Here is a 26853-nt window from a genome sequence, read left to right on the forward strand (position 1 = left end):
AACTCTAAAATCCCCAAAAGGAAACAAAGGAGAAAATCTTCTTGGGTGAGGTAACAGTTTCTTCAATGCAACACCAAAAGCACGATACATGAGAGAACAGGTTGATAAATTGAACTTCATCAAAATTTTAAAAACTCCGGCTCATCCAAAGACACTGTTAGAATGAAAATGCAAATTATCCACTGAGAAAATATTTGCAAATCATATATCTGGATAAAGAACCTACATCTATCATATGGAAAGAACTCTGAGCAGAGTTTTAAAGGACACATAAAAATTACCTGGGCAAAGGAAGACATGGTATTCCAAGGCAGATGGACAGGGCTAGTAATGGCAATAGATCAAGAACACCACAGTACACAGAAGGAAAGGCAGGATGTAAGACTGGAGAAGAGGCTAGGATTCAGATCATTTTTGTAAAATATTACGTTAAAGAGGTTGAACTTTATTCTGGGGGTAATGGAGTAATTTAGAATATTTTTAGTAGAGTCATGACATGGACTGATTAGAATTCTTAGGTAGCTCACTCTGAAGCCTATGTGTAAGATGTATTTGAAGGAGAAAAGTATGAGCCAGAGCTGTTGCAGCAGCCCAGGTCAGAACTGAAACAGTAATAGTAGGAATGAAGAGGAAGGGGAAAACACAAGATGTTTAGAAGATAAATTCTACAAAATATTTTATTGCTTGGATGTGCGAGATAAATTTAGGAGGCAGAAGAATAAATACTGGCTCTCAAATTTCTTTGCTAGTGATACACAGAATACAAAAGGAATAGTTTGACAAGTTACAATCAGTTCAGTCTGGGATGCATTGTTTGAGTATGAGACTGAAACTCCAAGAAGAGTCCTAGATATAGACTTAAGTTGATTTTTATCATACAAAACTATCTAGCACAATATACTGATTAATCAGTATAATGCCAATCTATAAAAACACCCAGGTTCTCATTGTGTGTGGGTCATTTCCTGAGCACCTCTGAACTGTTACACTGACATACAGTACTTGCCCCCTCCCATGCCAACATTGCACTAGTTTTATTTTAAAAGTCTTGTTATTGCATAAATAAGTCTCCACACCTTATCACTACCACATCTTCTTCTTCCTCTTCAAAATTGTCTTGGCTGTTTTGGTTCTTTTTTTTTTTATATACAGCAGGTTCTTATTAGTCATCCATTTAATACACATCAGCGTATACGTGTCAATCCCAATCACCCAATTCAGCCCACCCCCACCCCCCAACGGCTTTCCCCCCTTGGTGTCCATACGTTTGTTCTCTCCATCTGTGTCTCAATTTCTGCCCTGCAAACTGGTTCCTGTACCATTTTTCTAGGTTCCACATATATGCGTTAATATACGATATTTGTTTTTCTCTTTCTGATTTACTTCACTCTGTATGACAGTCTCTAGATCCATCCACGTCTCAACAAATGACCCAATTTCGTTCCTTTTTATGGCTGAGTAATATTCCATTGTATATATGTACCACATCTTCTTTATCCATTCATCTGTTGATGGGCATTTAGGTTGCTTCCATGACCTGGCTATTGTAAATAGTGCTGCAATGAACATTGGGGTGCATGTGTCTTTTTGAATTATGGTTTTCTCTGGGTATATGCCCAGTAGTGGGATTGCTGGATCATATGGTAATTCTATTTTTAGTTTTTAAAGGAACCTCCATACTGTTCTACATAGTGTCTGTATCAATTTACATTCCCACCAACAGTGCAAGAGGGTTCCCTTTTCTCCACACCCTCTCCAGCATTTGTTGTTTGTAGATTTTCTGATGATGCCCATTCTAACTGGTGTGAGGTGATACCTCATTGTAGTTTTGATTTGCATTTCTCTAATAATTAGTGATGTTGAGCAGCTTTTTATGTGCTTCTTGGCCATCTGTATGTCTTCTTTGGAGAAATGTCTATTTAGGTCTTCTGCCCATTTTTGGATTGGGTTGTTTGTTCTTTTAATATTGAGCTGCATGAGCTGTTTGTATATTTTGGAGATTAATCCTTTGTCTGTGATTCATTTGCAAATATCTTCTCCCATTCTGAGGGTTGTCTTTTCGTCTTGTTGATGGTTTCCTTTGCTGTGCAAAAGCTTTGAAGTTTCATTAGGTCCCATTTGTTTATTTTTGTTTTTATTTCCATTACTCTAGGAGGAGGTGGATCAAAAAAGATCTTGCTGTGATTCATGTCAAAGAGTGTTCTTCCTATGTTTTCCTCTGAGAGTTTTATAGTGTCCAGTCTTACATTTAGGTCTCCAATCCATTTTGAGTTTATTTTTGTGTATGGTGTTGGGGAGTGTTCTAATTTCATTCTTGTATGTGTAGCTGTCCAGTTTTCCCAGCACCACTTATTGAAGAGACTGTCTTTTCTCCATTGTATATCCTTGCCTCCTTTGTCATAGATTAGTTGACCATAGGTGCATGGGTTTATCTCTGGGCTTTCTACCTTGTTCCATTGATCTATCTGTGTTTCTGTTTTTGTGCCAGTACCATATTGTCTTGATTACTGTAGCTTTGTAGTATAGTCTGAAGTCAGGGAGTCTGATTCCTCCAGCTCCATTTTTTTCCCTCAAGACTGCTTTGGCTATTCGGGGTCTTTTGTGTCTCCATACACATTTTAAGATTTTTTTGTTCTAGTCCCATAAAAAATGCCATTGGTAATTTGATAGGGATTGCATTGAATCTGTAGATTGCTTTGGGTAGTATAGTTATTTTCACGGTATTGATTCTTCCAATCCAAGAACATGGTATATCTCTCCTTCTGTTGGTATCATCTTTAATTTCTTTCATCTTATAGTTTTCTGCGTGCAGGTCTTTCATCTCCTTAGGTAGGTTTATTTTTAGGTATTTAAAAAAATATATAAATAGGATCCTTCTGTAAATAGTGAAGTGTTACTTGACTTTTTCCACTTGGCACTATGTCTTGTAGATGTTAAAGTGCCATTGCTTCTTGACAAAAATCATTTAAAAAATTGTTCCAGAATATTCCACACAATATGGTGGTACCAAAAAATATTTAATCTATTTTCCTCTTGATAAATATTTGTTTTTCATTATTCAATTTTGGGCCATTTAAATGGCTACCTTCCTTATACATACGCCTCTCTACAGATGGGCAAGTATATTGGTAGCATAGCTAGTTAAAAGTGAAATTGCTGGGTTGAAAAGTGGGTATCATTTAGTCTGCAAACTGTTTGTAGATAGCATGGATTCTGCAAATTGCCTTCCAGAAAATTTAACCAATTTTTGCTCCTACCTTGATATACACCTTGCCTGTTTCTCCACATCATTACAGAGAGATATTATTCTGAACCTGAGGTCCGACACTTGTGTTCAGCTGCCTTCTGTTTCCGGTGTCACCAGCAGATCACCTGATAAATGACCCTCTTCTTCCTCTGCCTCCCACTGGTACTCCATACTGTCAAAGTGTCACTTCCCTTGGCTGGTCTCCCCTGATGCATTAAACTAGGTTTGATCTCTCTATCAGAAACTCACATTATAGCGTACACTTTTTATACTTATGTATATGTCAAATAATTATTTGTTTAATGTTTGTCTTAGATTCATTCATTCATTCTTATATTTATTCATTTATTCATTCAAAACACTGGGTGACAGATTCAGTACCTTTCAGGTGTAGGGGTTAGGAGCCCAGCCATTGGACTCAGACTTCCTGGGTTCAAAAACCAACCTCGTTTCTTACTAACTGTATGACCAAGGTACATAACTTCCCTATGCCTCTATTAGTACCCACTGCATAGGCTTGTAGGGATGATTAATTGGGAGAGTGTATAAAATACTCTAAAGGGCAACTGGTATATAGTGAGTGCTAAATAAATTTTATCTATTACATCTTATTATATGCCAGGCAGTGTGTCAGGTGCTGGAGATCTAGCAGGGAAGAAGACAAAACTGTCAAAAAAAAATCAGACTAATTTCACATTGATTATAAAGAAAATAATTGCAAGGTGGTGGGGAAAGGAAATTTACATAGTGTGATCAGGGGAGGTATCTCTGGAAAGGTGACTTGTGAGCTGAGGCTAAGTGGTTAGGGGTGGCCATGAGCTCTACAAAGAGTTGGGGGAAGAACATTTTAGGCAGAGGAAATAGCAAGTACAGGTGTCCTGGGGCAGGAACATGCTATGTAAGAACATAGCCCATGCGATGGGAGAATGGAGAGCAAAGGTGAGAGTTCAGGTCTGGGTCTTGTTCACTATAGGATCCCAGTGCCTACTCTGGGGCATATCACTGTGTAGGTATCTGGCAACTTCATAGAATAAGTGTATTAGTGACAAATAGATTAATGAGTGGAGAAAGGATGATATGAATGGGTTAGAGGCCTTCTTTTGCTCATAGGTACCATCTACCCATTTTCATTCACTCCAGCCTCTGGAGAAGAAACAGGTGAGCGTGGCCCGTTGGAGAGTGGGAGCGGGGGGTAAACATTTCAGTCTGGATAGGATTTGAAGGTCCCTCAGATCATGCATGGCACCTAGGTATGGTCACCTGCCAAGAAACTGATATGCATCTGGAAGAAGGAATTTTTGTGGATCATGTGCACAGAAAAGGTGACAATGGACATTTCAACCAGACAAGCCTGGAAGGCTTTTCACGGAAACCTCCTATTTCCAATTTTGAGTTTGCCCGAAAGCAAACTCAGTGAATGCTCAGAGTTTAAGCCCCAGGCTTTTGCTTCCTGTGCCAGGCTGGTCTGGGGTTTCTGCCCAGTGACTGGTGTCCCGATGCTGTGTCCACCCGTGCACAGACGTGCAGCCAAGTGCCCACAAAGGTACCCCTCTGCAGACTGCACACTGGTCTAACCCTCTGGTTGGAGGTGATTGCCTAAGGCAGCAGAATAGCAATATTTAATAACCATGTAAAAGAGAAGTAGGGTCCAAATTAGCAGAAACGCAGGAACCCGAGTCTGGTGAGATGGGATTAAACAAAAACTATTAGCATTGGTTTAGCACTGTAGATTTTCCAAGCTGTTTTTAAGCATATACTATCTTATTTATTATCATGACCACCTCAAATGAGAAAAATTGCTCACTGCTAGACTCTAGGCCAAAATCCCAAGCTTTTCCCATCAGTCAATGTTCATGTCCTAATCATAAGTTACAGTGCGTTGGAAAATCCAACCGTCAGAGCTACTTTATTTTTCTAGGCAGTTTTAACATATCTATATTATACCTATATCTATTAATAAGAGAAGTCAATTTTACATTGTCAGTATTAAAAATATTTCTATTTTTATAGATTGAAATAATAATTTATTTTAATCAAGTCAATATTTTAAAATATTCCTTTCTTCATTCATATATTCAACATGTAGTTTTTGAACCAACTGCATGCCAGAGCAAAGGTTTTCGATTTTCACAAATCCTTAATAAGTGGGATGAAGAATAAAGCAGTTAGCATTGTTTTCCTGTTCATATTTACCAGCCTTCAGGGTCCTTTTATCTTGTGGCTCGCTTTAGGGGAGAAGTCCTCCAAAGAAAGTGTACCCCTCCACCCCAAACCTGGGGTTGAGTCAGACTGTTTTTTTTTGTTTCGTTTTTCATGAAATCTTTAACACCAGGGTGATCTTGTTCATGAAACTTTCTGAATTTAAAGGGCAGGGTTGCCACGGCAACTAGTGTAAATGGACAACTCCTGTAACCGGATGAGCAGCTGTCTGGAACATTTCTCCCACTGGGGCCTGCCTCTGCCTCCCTGCAGTCATTGCTTTACTGGGGCTTTGCAAGAGCTCAGCCTGAAGTCCCTGCCATACTGCAGCCTCGGGGCCAACTCTGTGAATACTTACGTTTTCTAGTATCTTCACCACAGTTTTTACTCATGTCATCATAGGACTTGCCAATAGGATGAGAGACTTGTGTGATGGTAGAATTCATGTTCTATCTGGAGAGACGAAAAAAATCTGTTCTAGGTCTATAGGAGCCAGAAGAACCAGAGAAGAATAGGAGAAACGCTCCTATTTTCTTATGCTTTGTTTTTTACAAGACAGATGGCTCTAGAAACACTACAAACTATGCTCTCTAAAAGGGGAAAGAGAATGGACAGTCTTTCACTTAACAAATATTTATTGAGCACTATTGTGTGCTACACACTGTTCTAGATGCTGGAGATTCAAGATGTAGGAGTCGGGTGGTTTCCAGTTAGCACCTTGCTAGCCATGTGTGAACAAGGGTGCTTTATGACTTGCTCAGTGGAGAGAGTGCCCTGGAGTCTATCTTGCCAGGTGTCCTGTATACAGTAAGTGCTTGACAAACACTGTCAATGACAGTGATGAGGATGGGGAACAGGAAGGTACAATACAACGGACGTCAAACAAAGAGGCCTGGTGACCCCAGGCAAGTCACTTCGGCCGCTCTGAGCTGCTTCATTTTAAATGTGGGACTAGTAATATCTCCCTTGCAGAAGTATTGTGAGAATTTACCAGGGTAACGTCCCTGAAAGGGTATAGTGTAGTGGCGGGCAGTAAGGAGCCTCTGGAGGGCTGTCTGTGAGGCTGGAGCAGGATGCTGTGGAGAAGGGAGGGGAAGCAGCAGGAGCTAGATCAAGCAGGCTGCCAGAGGGGGCATATTTGCCATTTTGGACCATGGGGAGCCCTGGGGGGTTCTGAGTTACGGGACCAGCTCGGTTCTGCCTTGTGGGAAGCATCCTCTGGCTGCAGCGGGACAGCAGCCTGGAGCTGGGAAGGACAGCGGGCAGGCTTCTGTCCTAATGCGAATGATTCATGATGATGACCTGTGCAAGGGAACATGGCCCGTGTTGGAGAGCAGTGGTTGCATCCAGGTAGGCACGCTGGGAGGTAGAATCAGCAGGACTTGGCGTTGGTGAGATATGGGTGGGAGATGAAGGAGCTGTTCAAACGCAGAGGAGACAAGATGACATCCTGACGTTTTGCTTGTACAGCTGGGTGGGGAGTGGTGCCTCCAATCTGAGACGTGGGGTAAAGGAGGAGGACTGAGTTTGCGTGACAAAGGGCAGAGTTTAACCTTGTACACATGGAACCTGAGGGGTCTGCAGGCTGACCTCCAGTGAGGGGTCCGGGAGATGGCACCGAGCCAACAAGCCCTGAGGGAGAGTGTGTTTCTCCAGTGAGTCTGGAGTCAGCTGGTCTGTGCTTGTCTTTCAGCACATGCCTTACTAATCACATCACTCATGTTTCCTCAGGTACCCCCTGGCACACAGGTAAATGAGACAGATCTGGACCCCCTGGGGTTTCCACTCTAGTGTGGGCGGCATATAGCCAACGTGTGACCAGGAAGTGGATGGGATAATTTACCCCCATTTGGAAAAATGGAGGCAAAGAGGTTGGAGTGTTTGACAGTAGCTGGTGTAGGTGGTGCTAGGGTGACTTTATACAGGGCAGTTAGGGAAGACATTTAAAGTCAGGTGACTATTTAAAATCAGGAGGAGGTGACATTTAAAATCAGGTCAGGGGACTTCCCTGGTGGCACAGTGGTTAAGAATCAGCCTGCCAATGCAGGGGACACGGGTTTGAGCCCTGGTCCGGGAAGATCCCTCATGCCGCGGAGCAGCAAAGCCTGTGCGCCACAACTACCGAGCCACACGCCTGGAGCCTGTGCTCTGCAACAAGAGAAGCCACTGCAATGAGAAGCCCGTGTACCACAACGAAGAGTAGCCCCCGCTCGCTGCAACTGGAGAAAGCCCGTGCGCAACAGTGAAGACGCAACACAGCCCAAAATATATAAATTAATAAAGAAATTAAAAAAAAAAAAGGTCGGAAGAATAAAAGACCTTGGGCAAGTCACATCGTCTCCTGGAGCTTCAGTTTCAGCACCTGCGGGAATGATGGTGCTTTCTTTACAGATCAAATGATACTGTCTATCAATGCAACTCTAGGTTCCATAATCATAAGGTAACAGTGGAGGTGTGGGGAGGTTCGGGCCCTCTCCTAATGTCCTTGATGGTACCAGAAAGAAGGAAGGGCATTTGCTTACTTCCCAGCAGTCTCCTTAGAATCAGAGGTCCTGGCCTGGTGAAGGCGTCAGGCCTTAAACTCAACCCTCTGGCCCCCAACTCGACCTCCTCCAGGACCGAGGGCTTGGGGTGGGGATGCAGGCCTTGGCTGCATTGTGCTTTGTGGCCACAAGAGGGCTCACAGCTCCCAAACTTTTCCTCTAATAAATCTTCCTCGCTCTCTTTGTTTCACTGAATGTTTAAAACGAGCGTCAGACAATTATAAGCACTTCCATAATAGCTAAACATTAATTTTAGCATCTTAATTTTATAAATGTTTAAATGCATTACTCATGCATAGCTGTTCAAATGCAGATGGTTAAATCAAATGATTGCGTTTGTAATCTTCTGCAAGTTTTTCCTTTGAAATTAAATGTCCCTATTAAGAGTTTTCTTTTGCTGTCATCCTCCATCAGCTGTTTGGTTCCATTCTTGGTGGTGATTGTCCTCTCCCCACCATATGCATGTTTGTGCCTTGATTTCCGTTGCCAGATCCGTTAGGCATGTGGCGTGTGCATGAGTCCTGCTTAATGATTCGCTGTCTCACCCTGCGGTGTCCAGCTGGAAATAAGCAAAAAGAGGAATCTCCAATAATGGGAGCTCTGGGAGTTTGGAAAGCTCATCACTGTGCAATAGAGTTCTTGGTTTTCAGGTTGGCACAGCAGAGGCAGGGGAATTTGGATGCAGTGCCAGCCTTTGCACAGATGGAAAAAAAATTCCACGGTCATGGTGACTCCTTCTGTTGATAGGAGCTCAGCAGATGGCCATGAACTTCCCCCTCTAGGGGGCACTTTCCCGCTGCAGTTCCTCTGAGCACTGGTCACAGAGAAGAGCGGTGGGCCCAAGGCAGTCATCAGGGGGAGATGTTTCCAGCCCACTGACTCCAGAAGCATCTGATCATCGTCCTTGGCCACTGCACGGCCATCACTTGTGATAAGGACCTTGTCACGTGGAGGGCATTGGAACCTCAAGTCTTAAGCCCTCCTGAGTAGAGGGGACCTTTTCACAAGGCTGTTGACACTGGCACCGAGGAAGGAGGCTTCAGGAGCAGTCTCAATCATTAAAGCTGAACCATCCGCTGAAGAGGCATGCTGGTTTGCCTCTATCTTGGACCCCTCGCCAGCTGTTTTCATTCTGGGCTCGCTGATCTTCAGGCTCTCTGTCGACCTGGCACGGGGCGGATCTGTACAAGTCGACCTCGGCAGCTGTTGTGGACGGTGTGGATTTGGGAGGAAAAGGAAGAGCATCCTGTGTTGTGTGCGTCTTGGTGGCAGAGAAGATTCTGCCAGAGACTCTAGAAGCTGAACGAGGGTTTGTCCCTGGTCCAGACTCAGCCACTCTGATGCCCCACCTGAGAGTATGATACACCGATGGAGGGACACTGGGAAGTGACTCAGAGCCAACAGGGTGCAGCTGAGGGTCCAGGGATAAGAGTCCTAATCGATTGTTCTTTGGTGTGTGGGCACCGTGTATTCCTTGCTGCTTGGATCTCATTTGTTCATGCTTATTTTTGTTTTTTGAGTCTGGTTCTTTTCTGTCGATGTTATAAAATCCATTCAAAGAATTGCTGCTAAGAACTTTGGTTTCCTCTTCTTTACCGAAACCCTTGATTGTTGTAGCTACTGAGAGAGCAGCTCATATTCTTCACTCTTGATTCTTTTGTTTTCGTTTGAGACTGTTTTCTTTTTTCTGCACGTGCTGTGGGCCCAGGTTCCACAGACTTTTTTCGTCTCACGCAAATCATTTCTTGAAGCTAAAACCACTTTCCCAGCACTTAGTGAACGTGCCAGCCAACACCACTCCCGGCTCTCCCTGGATGGCTGCTGCTCCCTCTTCCTAGAAACCCAGTGCTTTGGGACGGTGGATTTTCTGGTCAGTCCCTGGGTTCAGCTCCACCCTCTGCTATTTACTCCTGTGTGACTTTGGTTCCAATTCTTAATTTCTTGCTGTCTCAAATTCCTCATCTGAAAAATGGGCATAGTAATGGTCTATAGCTTATACAGTTGTAATAAGAATTAAATTCATGAAGATACGTAAAGTGCCCAGGCCAGTGCTTGGTACACGGTGAGTGCTCAATCGATCACAATAGCTCTTGTTATTATTGCCTTTGTCTGTTTGTTAGGAGGCTTCACTGACGGGGTGGATGTAACGTGTTCAGCGTAGTTCCTGGCACATCGTAGGTGCTCAGCTGTCGTTATTATCATTGTCCTTCATCTGATGGACTATTTCTCATCCTTCAGCTGTGGGTCAACTCACCTCTGACCTAACTTGCTGACCTTATCTGCTGTTGGTCAGCAAATGTCCTGACCTTCCTTGCTGTTGGTTGAACTTAGCCCAAAAGGAGCAAGTGGGAAGAATGAAGAGATGTAGGTTAGGGTTAGCAATTCAGATGTGATAGCAGAAGCCTGCAAATCAACATGGGCTCCCCTTGGCTGGTGGCACTTCCCTTGGGATGGGCCTGTGATTCCAGTTTAATGGGAAAAATCAATTCACAGCTACTTGTGGAGGTGTTGTTGTAGTATCAGAGCCCCGTCCTTGGTGAGCACCACTGGTTTTCTGGGGTTTGTGTTTGTTTCTCTGATATCTTCATGTTTATTTTCCTTCCCCACCTCCTTCCCTCTCCTTGGGATTTAGTACAGTTTTGGTTGGAAAATTGCTGCCTGTGTGGGAGGGTTTGAGGGAAAGGGTTGTGTCCAGGGAGAGGAGAGTAGCACATTTTATTTTATTTTATTTTATTTTATTTTTAATATGTTATAGTACTTTATTGTAGAAATTTACCATAATTTGTTTATACATTATATTATTGATGGACATTTAGGTTGTTCACAGTTTGGGGCTATGATAAACAATGCTGCTACAAAGATTCTTGTACATTTCTCTGACACACATGTGCAGGCTTTTCTGTGGGGTACACATCTAAGAATGGAATAGCTGAATCAAAGCATATGCATAGGTTCAGTTTCAGAATTCTGCCAAATAATTTTCAAAAGTAGTTGTGCTATACCAATTTACACTCTAACAGTGTATGAGAGTTCTTGTTTTTCCATATTCCTGCCAATACTTGGTACTGGCAGTCTCTAATTTTATTTTATTTTTTTTTATTTTATTTTATTTTTTTATTTTTTTTATTTTTTTTATTTTTTGCTTTATCACAAATTTAATCAGTTATATGTATACATATGTTCCCATATCCCCTCCCTTTTGCGTCTCCCTCCCACCCTCCCTATCCCACCCCTCCAGGCGGTCACAAAGCACCGAGCTGATCTCCCTGTGCTATGCGGCTGCTTCCCACTAGCTATCTACCTTACGTTTGGTAGTGTATATATGTCCATGCCGCTCTTTCACTTTGTCACAGCTTACCCTTCCCCCTCCCCATATCCTCAAGTCCATTCTCTAGTAGGTCTGTGTCTTTATTCCTGTCTTACCCCTATGTTCTTCATGACCTTTTTTTTTCTTAAATTCCATATATATGTGTCAGCATACAGTATTTGTCTTTCTCTTTCTGACTTACTTCACTCTGTATGACAGACTCTAGGTCCATCCACCTCATTACAAATAGTTCAATTTCATTTCTTTTTATGGCTGAGTAATATTCCATTGTATGTATGTGCCACATCTTCTTTACCCATTCATCCAATGATGGACACTTAGGTTGTTTCCATCTCCGGGCTATTGTAAATAGGGCTGCTATGAACATTTTGGTACATGTCTCTTTTTGAATTATGGTTTTCTCAGGGTATATGCCCAGTAGTGGGATTGCAGGGTCATATGGTAGTTCTATTTGTAGTTTTTTAAGGAACCTCCATACCGTTCTCCATAGTGGCTGTACCAATTCACATTCCCACCAGCAGTGCAAGAGTGTTCCCTTTTTTCCACACCCTCTCCAGCATTTATTGTTTCTAGATTTTTTGATGATGGCCATTCTGACTGGTGTGAGATGATATCTCATTGTAGTTTTGATTTGCATTTCTCTAATTAGTAAAGATGTTGAGCATCCTTTCATGTGTTTGTTGGCAGTCTGTATATCTTCTGTGGAGAAATGTCTATTTAGGTCTTCTGCCCATTTTTGGATTGGGTTGTTTGTTTTTTTGTTATTGAGCTGCATGAGCTGCTTATAAATTTTGGAGATTAATCCTTTGTCAGTTGCTTCATTTGCAAATATTTTCTCCCATTCTGAGGGTTGTCTTTTGGTCTTGTTTATGGTTTCCTTTGCTGTGCAAAAGCTTTTAAGTTTCATTAGGTCCCATGTGTTTATTTTTGTCTTTATTTCCATTTCTCTAGGAGGTGGGTCAAAAAGGATCTTGCTGTGATTTATGTCATAGAGTGTTCTGCCTATGTTGTCCTCTAAGAGTTTGATAGTGTCTGGCCTTACATTTAGGTCTTTAATCCATTTTGAGCTTATTTTTCTGTATGGTGTTAGGGAGTGATCGAATCTCATACTTTTACATGTCCCTGTCCAGTTTTCCCAGCACCACTTATTGAAGAGACTGTCCTTTCTCCACTGTACATTCCTGCCTCCTTTATCAAAGATAAGGTGACCATATGTCCGTGGGTTTATCTCTGGGCTTTCTATCCTGTTCCATTGATCTATCTTTCTGTTTCTGTGCCAGTACCATACTGTCTTGATTACTGCAGCTTTGTAGTATAGTCTGAAGTCAGGGAGCCTGATTCCTCCAGCTCCATTTTTCGTTCTCAAGATTGCTTTGGCTATTCGGGGTCTTTTGTGTTTCCATACAAATTGTGAAATTTTTTGTTCTAGTTCTGTGAAAAATGCCAGTGGTATTTTGATAGGGATTGCATTGAATCTGTAGATTGCTTTGGGTAGTAGAGTCATTTTCACAATGTTGATTCTTCCAATCCAAGAACATGGTACATCTCTCCATCTATTTGTATCATCTTTAATTTCTTTCATCAGTGTCTTATAATTTTCTGCATACAGGTCTTTTGTCTCCTTAGGTAGGTTTATTCCTAGATATTTTATTCTTTTTGTTGCAATGGTAAATGGGAGTGTTTCCTTGATTTCACTTTCAGATTTTTCATCATTAGTATATAGGAATGCCAGAGATTTCTGTGCATTAATTTTGTATCCTGCAACTTTACCAAATTCATTGATTAGCTCTAGTAGTTTTCTGGTAGCATCTTTAGGATTCTCTATGTATAGTATCATGTCATCTGCAAACAGTGACAGCTTTACTTCTTCTTTTCCAATTTGGATTCCTTTTATTTGCTTTTCTTCTCTGATTGCTGTGGCTAAAACTTCCAAAACTATGTTGAATAAGAGTGGTGAGAGTGGGCAACCTTGTCTTGTTCCTGATCTTAGTGGAAATGGTTTCAGTTTTTCACCATTGAGGACGATGCTGGCTGTGGGTTTGTCATATATGGCCTTTATTATGTTGAGGAAAGTTCCCTCTATGCCTACTTTCTGCAGGGTTTTTATCATGAATGGGTGTTGAATTTTGTCGAAAGCTTTCTCTGCATCTATTGAGATGATCATATGGTTTTTCTCCTTCAATTTGTTAATATGGTGTATCACGTTGATTGATTTGCGTATATTGAAGAATCCTTGCATTCCTGGGATAAACCCCACTTGATCATGGTGTATGATCCTTTTAATGTGCTGTTGGATTCTGTTTGCTAGTATTTTGTTGAGGATTTTTGCATCTATGTTCATCAGTGATATTGGCCTGTAGTTTTCTTTCTTTGTGACATCCTTGTCTGGTTTTGGTATCAAGGTGATGGTGGCCTCGTAGAATGAGTTTGGGAGTGTTCCTCCCTCTGCTATATTTTGGAAGAGTTTGAGAAGGATAGGCGTTAGCTCTTCTCTAAATGCTTGATAGAATTCGCCTGTGAAGCCATCTGGTCCTGGGCTTTTGTTTGTTGGAAGATTTTTTATCACAGTTTCAATTTCAGTGCTTGTGATTGGTCTGTTCATATGTTCTATTTCTTCCTGATTCAGTCTTGGCAGGTTGTGCATTTCTAAGAATTTGTCCATTTCTTCCAGGTTGTCCATTTTATTGGCATAGAGTTGCTTATAGTAATCTCTCACGATCTTTTGTATTTCTGCAGTGTCAGTTGTTACTTCTCCTTTTTCATTTCTAATTCTATTGATTTGAGTCTTCTCCCTTTTTTTCTTGATGAGTCTGGCTAATGGTTTATCAATTTTGTTTATCTTCTCAAAGAACCAGCTTTTAGTTTTATTGATCTTTGCTATTGTTTCCTTCATTTCTTTTTCATTTATTTCTGATCTGATTTTTATGATTTCTTTCCTTCTGCTAACTTTGGGATGTTTTTGTTCTTCTTTCTCTAATTGCTTTAGGTGCAAGGTTAGGTTGTTTAGTCGAGATATTTCCTGTTTCTTAAGGTGGGATTGTATTGCTATAAACTTCCCTCTTAGAACTGCTTTTGCTGCATCCCATAGGTTTTGGGTCGTCGTGTCTCCATTGTCATTTGTTTCTAGGTATTTTTTTATTTCCTCTTTGATTTCTTCAGTGATCACTTCGTTATTAAGTAATGTATTGTTTAGCCTCCATGTGTTTGTATTTTTTATAGCTCTTTTCCTGTAATTGATATCTAGTCTCATAGCATTGTGGTCGGAAAAGATACTTGATACAATTTCAATTTTCTTAAATTTACCAAGGCTTGATTTGTGACCCAAGATATGATCTATCCTGGAGAATGTTCCATGAGCACTTGAGAAAAATGTGTATTCTGTTGTTTTTGGATGGAATGTCCTATAAATATCAATTAAGTCCATCTTGTTTAATGTATCATTTAAAGCTTGTGTTTCCTTATTTATTTTCATTTTGGATGATCTGTCCATTGGTGAAAGTGGGGTGTTAAAGTCCCCTACTATGATTGTGTTACTGTCGATTTCTCCTTTTATGGCTGTTAGTGTTTGCCTTATGTATTGAGGTGCTCCTATGTTGGGTGCATAAATATTTACAATTGTTATATCTTCTTCTTGGATCGATCCCTTGATCATTATGTAGTGTCCTTCTTTGTCTCTTCTAGTAGTCTTTATTTTAAAGTCTATTTTGTCTGATTTGAGAATTGCTACTCCAGCTTTCTTTTGGTTTCCATTTGCATGGAATATCTTTTTCCATCCCCTTACTTTCAGTCTGTATGTGTCTCTAGGTCTGAAGTGGGTCTCTTGTAGACAGCATATATATGGGTCTTGTTTTTGTATCCATTCAGCCAATCTGTGTCTTTTGGTGGGAGCGTTTAGTCCATTTACATTTAAGGTAATTATCGATATGTATGTTCCTATTCCCATTTTCTTAATTGTTTTGGGTTCGTTATTGTAGGTCTTTTCCTTCTGTTGTGTTTCTTGCCTAGAGAAGTTCCTTTAGCATTTGTTGTAAAGCTGGTTTGGTGGTGCTGAACTCTCTCAGCTTTTGCTTGTCTGTAAAGGTTTTAATTTCTCCATCAAATCTGAATGAGATCCTTGCTGGGTAGAGTAATCTTGGTTGCAGGTTTCTCTCCTTCATCACTTTAATTATGTCCTGCCACTCCCTTCTGGCTTGTAGAGTTTCTGCTGAGAGATCAGCTGTTATCCTGATGGGGATTCCCTTGTGTGTTATTTGTTGTTTTTGCCTTGCTGCTTTTAATATGATTTCTTTGTGTTTAATTTTTGACAGTTTGATTAATATGTGTCTTGGCGTATTTCTTCTTGGATTTATTCTGTATGGGACTCTCTGTGCCTCCTGGACTTGATTAACTATTTCCTTTCCCATATTAGGGAAGTTTTCAACTATAATCTCTTCAAATATTTTCTCAGTCCCTTTCTTTTTCTCTTCTTCTTCTGGAACCCCTATAATTCGAATGTTGGTGCGTTTAATGTTGTCCCAGAGGTCTCTGATATTGTCCTCTGTTCTTTTCATTCTTTTCTCTTTATTTTGCTCTGCATTAGTTATTTCCACTATTTTATCTTCCACCTCACTTATCCGTTCTTCTGCCTCAGTTATTCTGCTATTGATCCCATCTAGAGTATTTTTCATTTCATTTATTGTGTTTTTAATCGATGCTTGATTCATCTTTAGTTCTACTAGGTCCTTGTTAACTGTTTCTTGCATTTTGTCTATTCTATTTCCAAGATTTTGGATCATCTTTACTATCATTATTCTGAATTCTTTTTCAGATAGACTGCCTATTACCTCTTCATTTGTTAGGTCTGGTGGGTTTTTATCTTGCTCCTTCTCCTGCTGTGTGTTTTTCTGTCTTCTCATTTTGCTTATGTTACTGTGTTTGGGGTCTCCTTTTTGCCGGCTGCAGGTTCGTAGTTCCTGTTGTTTTTGGTGTCTGTCCCCAGTGGCTAAGGTTGGTTTAGTGGGTTGTGTAGGTTTCCTGGTCGAGGGGACTAGTGCCTGTGTTCTGGTGGATGAGGCTGGATCTTGTCTTTCTGGTGGGCAGGTCCACGTCTGGTGGTGTGTTTTGGGGTGTCTGCAGACTTTTTATGATTTTAGGCCACCTCTCTGCTAATGGGTGGCGTTGTGTTCCTGTCTTGCTAGTTGTTTGGCATAGGGTGTCCAGCACTGTAGCTTGCTGGTCGTTGAGTGAAGCTGGGTGCTGGTGTTGAGATGGAGATCTCTGGAAGATTTTCGCCGTTTGATATTATGTGGAGCTGGGAGGTCTCTTGTGGACCAGTGTCCTGAAGTTGGCTCTCCCACCTCAGAGGCACAGTACTGACTCCTGGCTCCTCAATTTGGGATGATTTGTTGTCTATTCATGTATTCCACAGATGCAGGGTACATCAAGTTGATTGTGGAGCTTTAATCCGCTGCTTCTGAGGCTGCTGGGAGAGGTTTCCCTTTCTCTTCTTTGTTCTCACAGCTCCCGGGTCTCAGCTTTGGATTTGGCCCCGCCTCTGCGTGTAGGTCGCCGGAGGGCGTCTGTTCTTCACTCAGACAGGAAAGGGTTAAAGGAGCAGCCTCTTCGGGAACTCTGGCTCACTCAGGCCGGGCGGGAGGGAGGGGCACGGAGTGCGGGGCGAGCCTGCAGCGGCAGAGGTCGGCGTGACGTTGCACCAGCCCGAGGCGCGCCGTGCGTTCTCCCAGGGAAGCCGCCCCTGGATCCCGGGACCCCGGCAGTGGCGGGCTGCTCAGGCTCCCGGAAGGGCGGTGTGGACAGTGACCTGCGCTCGCACACGGGCTTCTTGGCGGCGGCAGCAGCAGCCCCAGCGTCCCACGCCCGTCACTGGGCTCCGCGCTTTCAGTCGCGACTCGCGCCCGTCTGTGGAGCCCCTTTAAGCAGCGCTCTTAATCCCCTCTCCTCGCGCAGCAGGAAACCAAGAGGGAAGAACAAGTCTCTTGCCTCTTCGGCAGCTCCAGAGTTTTCCCGGACTCCCTCCCGGCTAGCTGTGGCACATTAGCCCCCTTCAGGCTGAGTTCTCGCCGCCAGCCCCAGTCCTCTCCCTGCGCTCTGACCGAAGCCCGAGCCTCAGCTTCCAGCGCCGCCCGCCCCGGCGGGCGAGCAGACAAGCCTCTCGGGCTGGTGAGTGCCGCTCGGCACCGATCCTCTGTGCGGGAATCTCTCCGCTTTGCCCTACCCAGGTATGTGGGGAGTTTCTTGCCTTTTGGGAGGTCTGGGGTCTTCTGCCAGCGTTCAGTAGGTGTTCTGTAGGAGTTGTTCCACGTGTAGCTGTATTTCTGGTGTATCCGTGAGGAGGAAGGTGATCTCCGCCAGTAGCACATTTTAAAGGCAGGCCATGGTGGCTGCAGGAAGACAGAGGTGAGGGGCCTCGGAGGAGTGGGGGAGGGGAAGAACTGGGCTCTGCCCAGGATGGTCCCACCTTCCTCCTCATCCCCATCCCTGTCCACCCCGTTCTTCTCGCAGCCCATGGCCCTCCCCACCCACTGTTTTCAAATACTTCCTTGGTAGGAGAAGAGTCTGGCTAGAACTGCCTATTGAAAGGACCATCTCTGCACTCTAGGGATCTTCAAAGGCAGGGATGCTGATGCTTTAGGCTAATACCGGGCCAGTGGGAAGAAGAGTTCGGCCAGGCAGGCACATATTTTGAACAAGATGGAGTCTGTGTACAACCTTTGCCTGGACACTCTCTGAGAATTCTCACCCATAGCACGATCCTTCTCCTTTTAAAATATTCCTTAACAAATGCTATTGCACCCATAAAGATGCTAACAGTAAAAATACCAACACAAACATATCTTCAGCATTTGTCATATTCTATGTGCTGTCAGCATTCTGGATCCATTTTTTCCCAGGTAACACCCTATATATCGTCTCATTATTTGCATTTTGCAGAAAAGGAAACTGAGATTTACAGAGGTTACATGACTTGCCTAAAACCACATAGGCAGTAAAATGTAGAGCCAGTATTTAATATCAGTTAAGCTCTTAGAAACCTAACTCGTGGTAAGAAATTGACATGAATTTTTTATTAAAGTATGCATGATATTTGGTAATCATTTTTCTAGACCAGTTTTCTCAAATTTGGAGGGCTAGTTAAAACACAGAACATTGGGCTCTATTCCACAGTTTTTGATTCAGTAGATCTGGGGTGGGCCAGAGAATTTGTACTTCTAACAAGTTCTCAGGTGATGCTTTTCCTGCTGGTTCAGAGACCACGTGTTGAGAACCACTGTCCTAGACCAACTGATGGCTGTGCATTGATAGGAAATGTTCAACTATAAAAGCATTGTCAATTTAAACTCAACTTGCAGAGATTCTGATCCCGTGACTAGGGCTAAGATGTCAGTTCGCACAAAAAAGATAAGGTCTTGTTCGTGAATCCACAGCATGCATAGTTATGAAGAAGAGGTTTAAACTATAAGAAAAGAAACTGCTCTCTGGCATTCACAGGTGGGCTAAGTACAAACCAATAATTTATCAGCAGGTTGTTTCCCTAAAAGGTGCCATAAATTGTGCCCTTGGTGGCATTAAATAGCACTGACCCGCAAAATGAGAAAGTTACTTGTTTTACAGTTCTCTTTCCGTCCCAGTGATGTCAATGAGAGAGCTTTAGTTTTGTGCTTTTTCCTTTAACACCTCTCACAAATGCTGTTTAATTTCCTCTTTCAACAAAACCTCAAGACAGGGAACAGTAACCAGAATTTAATACACTGGTTGTTTTTTTTTTTTTTTTTTTGTTGTTGTTGTTGTTGTTTGTTTTTACACTGGTTGTTTTTATTGAAGTGCTTTGTTTTATTTTTAACTCATATGTACCCTATTTAAACAGCTTGGCACAGATCGTGAAGACAGACTGCCTGGGCTTTAACCGGTTCCACCAGTTACCAACTGTGGGCAAATTTCTGAACCTCTCTGTGCTTCAGTTGCCCCAGTTTTTAACAAGGGTAAATAGTCTCTGCTTCAGTGTTTTTATAAGAATTGAATGAGTTAATATTTATAAAGCATTTAGAAGATTGTCTGGAACATCAAAAGTGCTATATAAGTACTTGTAAATAAATACATGAGTAAATAATTCACAGAGGTATGAAAAATATTGTCTTAAAGCAATTAGAGGGCAGAGGGGGTGTGCTAGGAACCAGATGCTGCCATGCCCCTCTCAGCCCATGCCAGGCATTGCAAATGCAAGGTAGCCACAGCAATAGTTTAGACTTAATACTTAAGACAAAGATCCTTTTGCTCACCGTGGTCCAGCCACTCCAGCAGGCCCAGAAGGGGGCTCAGGTTGAATGAAGTGTGGCCTGGCAGCAGCTCTGGTCAGGGCGATGCCCACAGTGGTGAGACCAGTCAGGGAGGCTGAAGGAGGGCAGTTGAGGCTCCTGCCCAGACTGCCCATTACTTTTTTATCCTCATTAACTAAGGGTCCTGAGGGAGCAGTGGTCCACCGTCCACTCAAAGCCAACCAATGGGAGTGTCTAAGGATACTGGAAGTGGAGGTGTTGGGGCTATGAGGCACATGGGATGGGCACCCAGGTCAGGGGGGTTCTGTGGAGCCAGACAGGCCCTGGGTCCACGTGTCTGCTCCTCATTAGCCAGCCTTTTGACATGCAGCCCTCCTGACCAAAACCCAAGTGCGTCTTGTCCACCGTCTTGCCTTAGTCCAGGCTTCCCTTAGTTACCAGGGACCTTGTTTAATAAAAAGTGGATCCAGAGCCAGTGTTCCCAGAGATTCTCATTCAGTAGGGCATCTACATCTTTAATCAGCACATTTGTGATTCTGATACTTCCGGAAATCCTGCTTCTGTCTCTCTTTTTTTTTTTGGCCACACCCTGTGGCTTTTGGGTTCATAGTTCCCCGACCAGGGATCGAACCCGGGCCCTCGGCAGTGAAAGAACGGAGTCCTAACCACTGGACTGCTAGGGAATTCCCTTCTGTCTCCTTTTAAAGGGGGATGTTCCTTTGTCTTTATTGTTTTAGAATTTTCTGTGTAATTTTTTTGCTGGCACCATGTCCCTTTTGAAAGGAAGAAAGTGAAAAAATGCTGCCAGATAGATATGAGAGATGGCATTAAAATGAAGGATGTATTTATAAAGTGCAGAGAGCTCTGAGAACATTAAGTCACTTTCTCCATTTGACCTTTTCATTCCTTGCATATTATAAAAAATTAGATAAATTGCTCTTAGATTATTAAGCAGAAAGTTCTGTGTGCCTAAAATCTTTAGCCAAAAAAAAAAAGTCAGAGCTTTTATGCTTTTATTACCCTATATTAAAAAGTTTAACCCAATATGAGTTTCTGTGCCAAAGTATTGAAACAGGAAGCCTGGAGTGTTAGGATATTACAACCCAGTTTTTTGTTTGTTTGTTTACATCCAGTGGAAAGTGTACTCCATGGCGCTTGAAATTTAGAAAAAGTCAGTTGCCAAAAAAGAATACATTGTCAGGCACAGAAAAGAGGAATTGAAAACACAGATGAGAATGGAAATGAGAAAAAAATGGTAAACAGTATTAGCTTTGAGGGATGCTGTGAATCATTGCTGTGCATGGTTCTTTGGTTGATGGAAAAACACCAAGATGGGAAATTTTTCCAGCGGGGGATTTTTTGTTTTCACTGTGGTAAAATAGGTATAACATAAAATTTACCATTTAAACCATTTTTAAGTGTACAGTTTGGTGACATTCAGTGCGTTCTCATTGTTATATAACCATCACCAACATCCATCTCCAGAATGTTTTCATCCTCCCAAACCAAAACGCCATACCCATTAAACCCTAATGTTTGATTTCTCTCCCCACCCCGAGACAATGCTACTCTCCTCCCCATGAATTTGACTACTCCTGGTACCTCTTATTGTAAGTGGAATCATATACTTGTCTTCTTGTTTTGGCTTATTCCACTTAGCATAATGTCCTCAAGATTCGTCCATGTTGTAGCAAGTGTCAGCCTTTCTTTCTTTCTTAAGGCTGAATAATATTCCATTTTATGTACAATCACACTTGGTTTAGCCATTCATCTGTCTGTGGACACTTGAGTTGTTTCCATCTTTTGGCTATTGTCAATCATGCTGATATAAACATTGGTGTACAAGCCCTCCAGCAGGGGATTTTAATAATAAAAAGCAATGACCCTTTCCCACCTCCCCCTGGCAAGTCTGGTCTGATATTCCAGAACTGGCAAGGCTGCAGCTGCTTGAGTGACACTCAGCTTGAGGTACACTGAGTGAATGGCTGAAATCCCGGAATCACTGGCCAAGCTCTTCCTAATTTCTCTGGAGGCTGAGTTTGCTCATGCAGTCTGTCAGTTTAGAAGTTCTCACATTTTTCCCCACAAGGAGAATGTGGGGAATGGTCACCAGCCTATTCCCTTTGAAGGCAGTTTTCAAAGTCCTTGACCTCTTGGGAGCAGTGGCGGGTGGTCACACGAGAGCGCCTGCTTTAATCGATGCCACTTTCTTGGTTTTGGCCCCTTCAGGGTGCCTCTGCCTCACTCCTCCGTTTCAAACTGGCTGGCAGAAGCGCTCGCCTGCGGCCCTTCCCGGGAGGTCGGAGGTCGGGCTGTTTTCAAGTTCAGGTTTTGAAAAGGGCTTTGAGGATAAAAGGGGGTGCCTCCTCTTCATGCTGCTCCCCCCTTAACTTAATCTGGTCTTGCAGGCTCTCCCTAAAACCAGCCTTCCGTCCCCGCCTCGCAGCGATGGTGGGAGCTGTCAGCTAAGACGCTGCTGCGCCTGTCCTGGCAGCCTTCCTGCTCCTGGAATGTGGCCTCGATGACCCCCCAGAGGCTGCACAGCCTTCCTCCCAAAATGATCCCCTTGGCCCTTCAGCCATTTCTCTCCGTCTTTTCCAAACTCATCATACTGGCTTAGAACTTTTGCAATGGGAAACCCAGCTCTGCCAGGGCACGGATAATCCAGATCATTGAAATAGACTCTTTGAAGCACAAACCTGGACAATGCTCATGATTCTTATTGGAAGTCTTTCAGAAACCACATAGCATCCTTAGGTTCTGTTTTTTTTTTTTTTTTTAACATCTTTATTGGAGTATAATTGCTTTACAATGTTGTGTTAGTTTCTGTTGTATAACAAAGTGAATCAGCTATATGCATGTGTGTATCCCCATATCCCCTTCCTCTTGCGTCTCCCTCCCACCCTCCCTATCTCACCCCTCTAGGTGGTCGCAAAGGAGCTGATCTCCCTGTGCTATGCGGCTGCTTCCCACTATTTTACATTTGGTAGTGTATATATGTCAGTGCTACTCTCTCACTTTGTCCCAGCTTACCCTCCCTCCCTCCCCTGTCCTCAAGTCCATGCTCTACATCTGCGTCTTTATTCCTGTCCTGCCCCTAGGTTCATCAGAACCTTTTTTTTTTTTTTAGATTCCATATATATGTGTTAGCATACAGTATTTGTTTTTCTCTTTCTGACTTACTTTACTCTGTATGACAGACTCTAGGTCCATCCACCTCACTACAAATAACTCAGTTTCGTTTCTTTTTATGGCTGAGTAATATTCCATTGTATATATGTGCCACATCTTCTTTATCCATTCATCTGTCGATGGACACTTAGGTTGCTTCCATGTCCTGGCTATTGTAAATAGAGCTGCAATGAACATTGTGGTACATGACTCTTTTTGAATTATGGTTTTCTCAGGGTATAGTCCCAGTAGTGGGATTGCTGTGTCATATGGTAGTTCTATTTTTAGTTTTTTAAGGAACCTCCATAATGTTCTCCATAGTGTCTGTATCAATTTACATTCCCACCAACAGTGCAAGAGGGTTCCTTTTTCTCCACACCCTCTCCAGCATTCATTGTCTGTAGATTTTTTTGATGATGCCCATTCTGACTGGTGTGAGGTGATACCTCACTGTAGTTTTGATTTGCATTTCTCTAATGATTAGTGACGTTGAGCATCTTTTCATGTGTTTGCTGGCAGTCTGTGTATCTTCTTTGGAGAAATGTCTGTTTAGGTCTTCTGGCCATTTTTGGATTGGGTTGGTTTTTTTTTTGATATTGTGTTGCATGAGCTGCTTGTATATTTTGGAGATTAATCCTTTGTCAGTTGCTTCATTTGCAAATATTTTCTCCCGTTCTGAGGGTTGTCTTTTTTCTTGTTTATGGTTTCCTTTGCTGTGCAAAAGCTTTGAAGTTTCATTAGGTCCCATTTGTTTATCTTTGTTTTTATTTCCATTTCTCTAGGAGGTGGGTCAAAAAGGATCTTGCTGTGATTTATGTCATAGAGTGTTCTGCCTATGTTTTCCTCTAAGAGTTTGATAGTGTCTGGCCTTACGTTTAGGTCTTTAATCCATTTTGAGTTTATTTTGTGTATGGTGTTAGGGAGTGTTCTAATTTCATTCTTTTACATGTCCCTGTCCAGTTTTCCCAGCACCACTTATTGAAGAGACTGTCCTTTCTCCACTGTACATTCCTGCCTCCTTTATCAAAGATAAGGTGACCATATGTGCGTGGGTTTATCTCTGGGCGTTCTATCCTGTTCCATTGATCTATATTTCTGTTTTTGTGCCAGTACCATACTGTCTTGATTACTGTAGCTTTGTAGTATAGTCTGAAGTCAGGGAGCCTGATTCCTCCACCTCCGTTTTTCTTTCTCAAGATTGCTTTGGCTATTCAGGGTCTTTTGTGTTTCCATACAAATTGTGAAATTTTTTGTTCTATTTCTGTGAAAAATGCCAGTGGTAGTTTGATACGGATTGCACTGAATATGTAGATTGCTTTGGGTAGTGTAGTCACTTTCACAATGTTGATTCTTCCAACCCAAGAACATGGTATATCTCTCCATCTGTTTGTATCATCTTTAATTTGTTTCATCAGTGTCTTATAGTTTTCTGCATACAGGTCTTTCATCTCCTTAGGTAAGCTTATTCCTAGGTATTTTATTCTTTTTGTTGCAGTGGTAAATGGGAGCGTTTCCTTAATTTCTCTTTCAGATTTTTCATTGTTAGTGTATAGGAATGCAAGAGATTTCTGTGCATTAATTTTGTATCCTGCTACTCTCCCAAATTCTTTGATTAGCTCTAGTAGTTTTCTGGTAGCATCTTTAGGATTATAGTATCATGTCATCTGCATACAGTGACAGTTTTACTTCTTCTTTTCTGATTTGGATTCCTTTTATTTCTTTTTCTTCTCTGATTGCTGTGGCTAAAACTTCCAAAACTATGTTGAATAATAGTGGTGAGAGTGGGCAACCTTTTTTTTTTCCTGATCTTAGAGGAAATGCTTTCAGTTTTTCACCATTGAGAATGATGTTGGCTGTGGGTTTGTCATATAAGGCCTTCATTATGTTGAGGTAGTTTCCCTGTATGCCTACTTTCTGGAGAGTTTTTATCATATATGGTGTTGAATTTTGTTGAAAGCTTTTTCAGCATCTATTGAGATGATCATATGGTTTTTATCCTTCAGTTTGTTAATATTGTTAATAGTGATTAAAGGGATATCTGGCTGCCCTGCCTTGTGGGACCACTGAGACTTTGTCCTATTATTAGCCTTCTTCAACTCACCAGGACAAAACCAAAGGAACTCTTCTGGGTTGTTGGCATCTCTATTTTGCTTTCTCTCTGTGTAGATTAAGGATGTTGTTGTTGTCTAGATCTACTGATGATGAACTTAAAAGGGAGGGAGGGCTGTTACCTTACTACTTGGACAAAGGTTGGGAAGAGGGGAGATATGGCACCCATTCTCATTAGCACCCTTGCCGTGGAGAAGGGGAAAGCATCTTGTGAATATCACTTATTACTCAAATGTCAGAACATCTTGTGTCCTGGAAAGTTATAAAAGAGACCTGTGAATTGAATAAGGAGGTGAGCTTCAGGTAAAGTGGGAAGGGGCCAGCTTTGTCCTGGTGATATCACCCTCTCCTACTGTCCCTTGCTGATAATTCCTGGTCATGCATGTGGATTGCTAGAGGCTAAGGAGAGAGGAGGGAATCATTCTGGAATGGAATTTTATTCTACGGCTTATGGATGGACAGAATAGCCACTCAACTATCCTTGCCAGTGCTGGTGCCATTGAATGTGACCCTTAGTCATTGGCTTTTTGCTTCATGGGAGTTGATCTTGCTCACTAAACTTTTGTAGCCCCTATACCTCTTTGTCCCCCACATATCCCTCAAAAGTGCTTGGCACATGGTAGATATTTGGCAAACACTCTGTGATTGATGTAAGAGATTTTAATGATTCAATTAGGTCTTGATGACAGAAAAAAATCCTAATCAAACTGTCTTAACCAAAACCAGGAATGCTGTGGCTTAGAGAAGTCCAAGTATTAGTAGCTTTAGGCCTAACTTCCCCCAGGGCCTCTTACAATGTCAATGGGGCCTGATCTCTCTAAATCTTATCCCTTTTCTCCTCCATACTAGTATAATTCTCAGGATCTTTGTGGTGAAAGGGGCCAGCTCCAGTCCCATCTCCTCCAAGGTCTAAGTTGAAGCAAGAAGACAAGTGCCTTTCTCAGCAGTGGGAGGAGATGTTGCTTTGTATCTCATTGGTTCTAACCAGGTCATGTGTCCATCCCTGACCAATCACTGTAGCCAAAAGAATGTATACTCTGATTGGCCAGGCCTGAGTCAAATGCACATCTTTGAGGCCAGGGTGAGGTCAACTTTACTGGAAGCACAAGATGTGAGGGTGGAGATGCTGATTGTCTTAATCACCTCCTATTCCCTTCTTTGGTGAGGGAGGGGTTCCTGACCTGGGGTTATAGGGATGGCCAACATAGGACACATGACCCCTGGCACTGGATAGGTGAGGCAGACAGTGGTTTAGTAGTGACATGCACTCATAGTCCCAGGAAGGAGGACACTGCATGGCACACAGGGCTACATGAGGGTTGCACCCAGGAATAGCATGAACAATTGGAGTGACCCCCAGTTTCCATGGGAAGTTGTGATTGGTCTCTTTGAATAATTTTTCAGGTTGTTAGGGAACTGAAACCTGGCACTTGGGATAAGCAGAAACTGTGCCTGGTTCCTGAGTGACAAGGAGGTCATTGTCCAGGGGCCTTATCCACAAGAGCAGAACAGAGAGGAAAATTAGCAATTAGGCCGTTTGAAGCCCTCCTGGTTTCACCAGATGTCCAGACAGCACATAATATTGGATCTTAATTTTAGGCTCTTACACCACAGTTGTCCCCAGAAAAAAATGAAGGACTATTAGCATAAGAAGGACAGATTGATGCTGGGTAGAAAGACGATAGACATCCACTGTCCCTGAGTCAAGAGACTTCCAGAAAGTGGTCATTGGCAGCTGGTCATCAAATGCCTGTTCTTTTGGACTGGTTATCCTTATCCTGACCCAGTCTTGGGAATCTTGTATAAATGCCTCTAAGGTCTTAATGGAGAAGGTTAGGTAAGAAAGTGTGGATGGCACAGGACAAAGCCCTGAGGACACCTATCCTGCGAAGGTGGGTCATGCCTTTTGGGAAGAGAGCCCTAGTTATAGAAGTTTCGAAATGTCAGCCTTCAGGGACACCCTGGATGGAATACACAGCTCCA

This window comes from Hyperoodon ampullatus, assembly GCF_949752795.1.
Source record: "Hyperoodon ampullatus genome assembly, chromosome: 1".
Lineage (NCBI taxonomy): Eukaryota > Metazoa > Chordata > Mammalia > Artiodactyla > Ziphiidae > Hyperoodon > Hyperoodon ampullatus.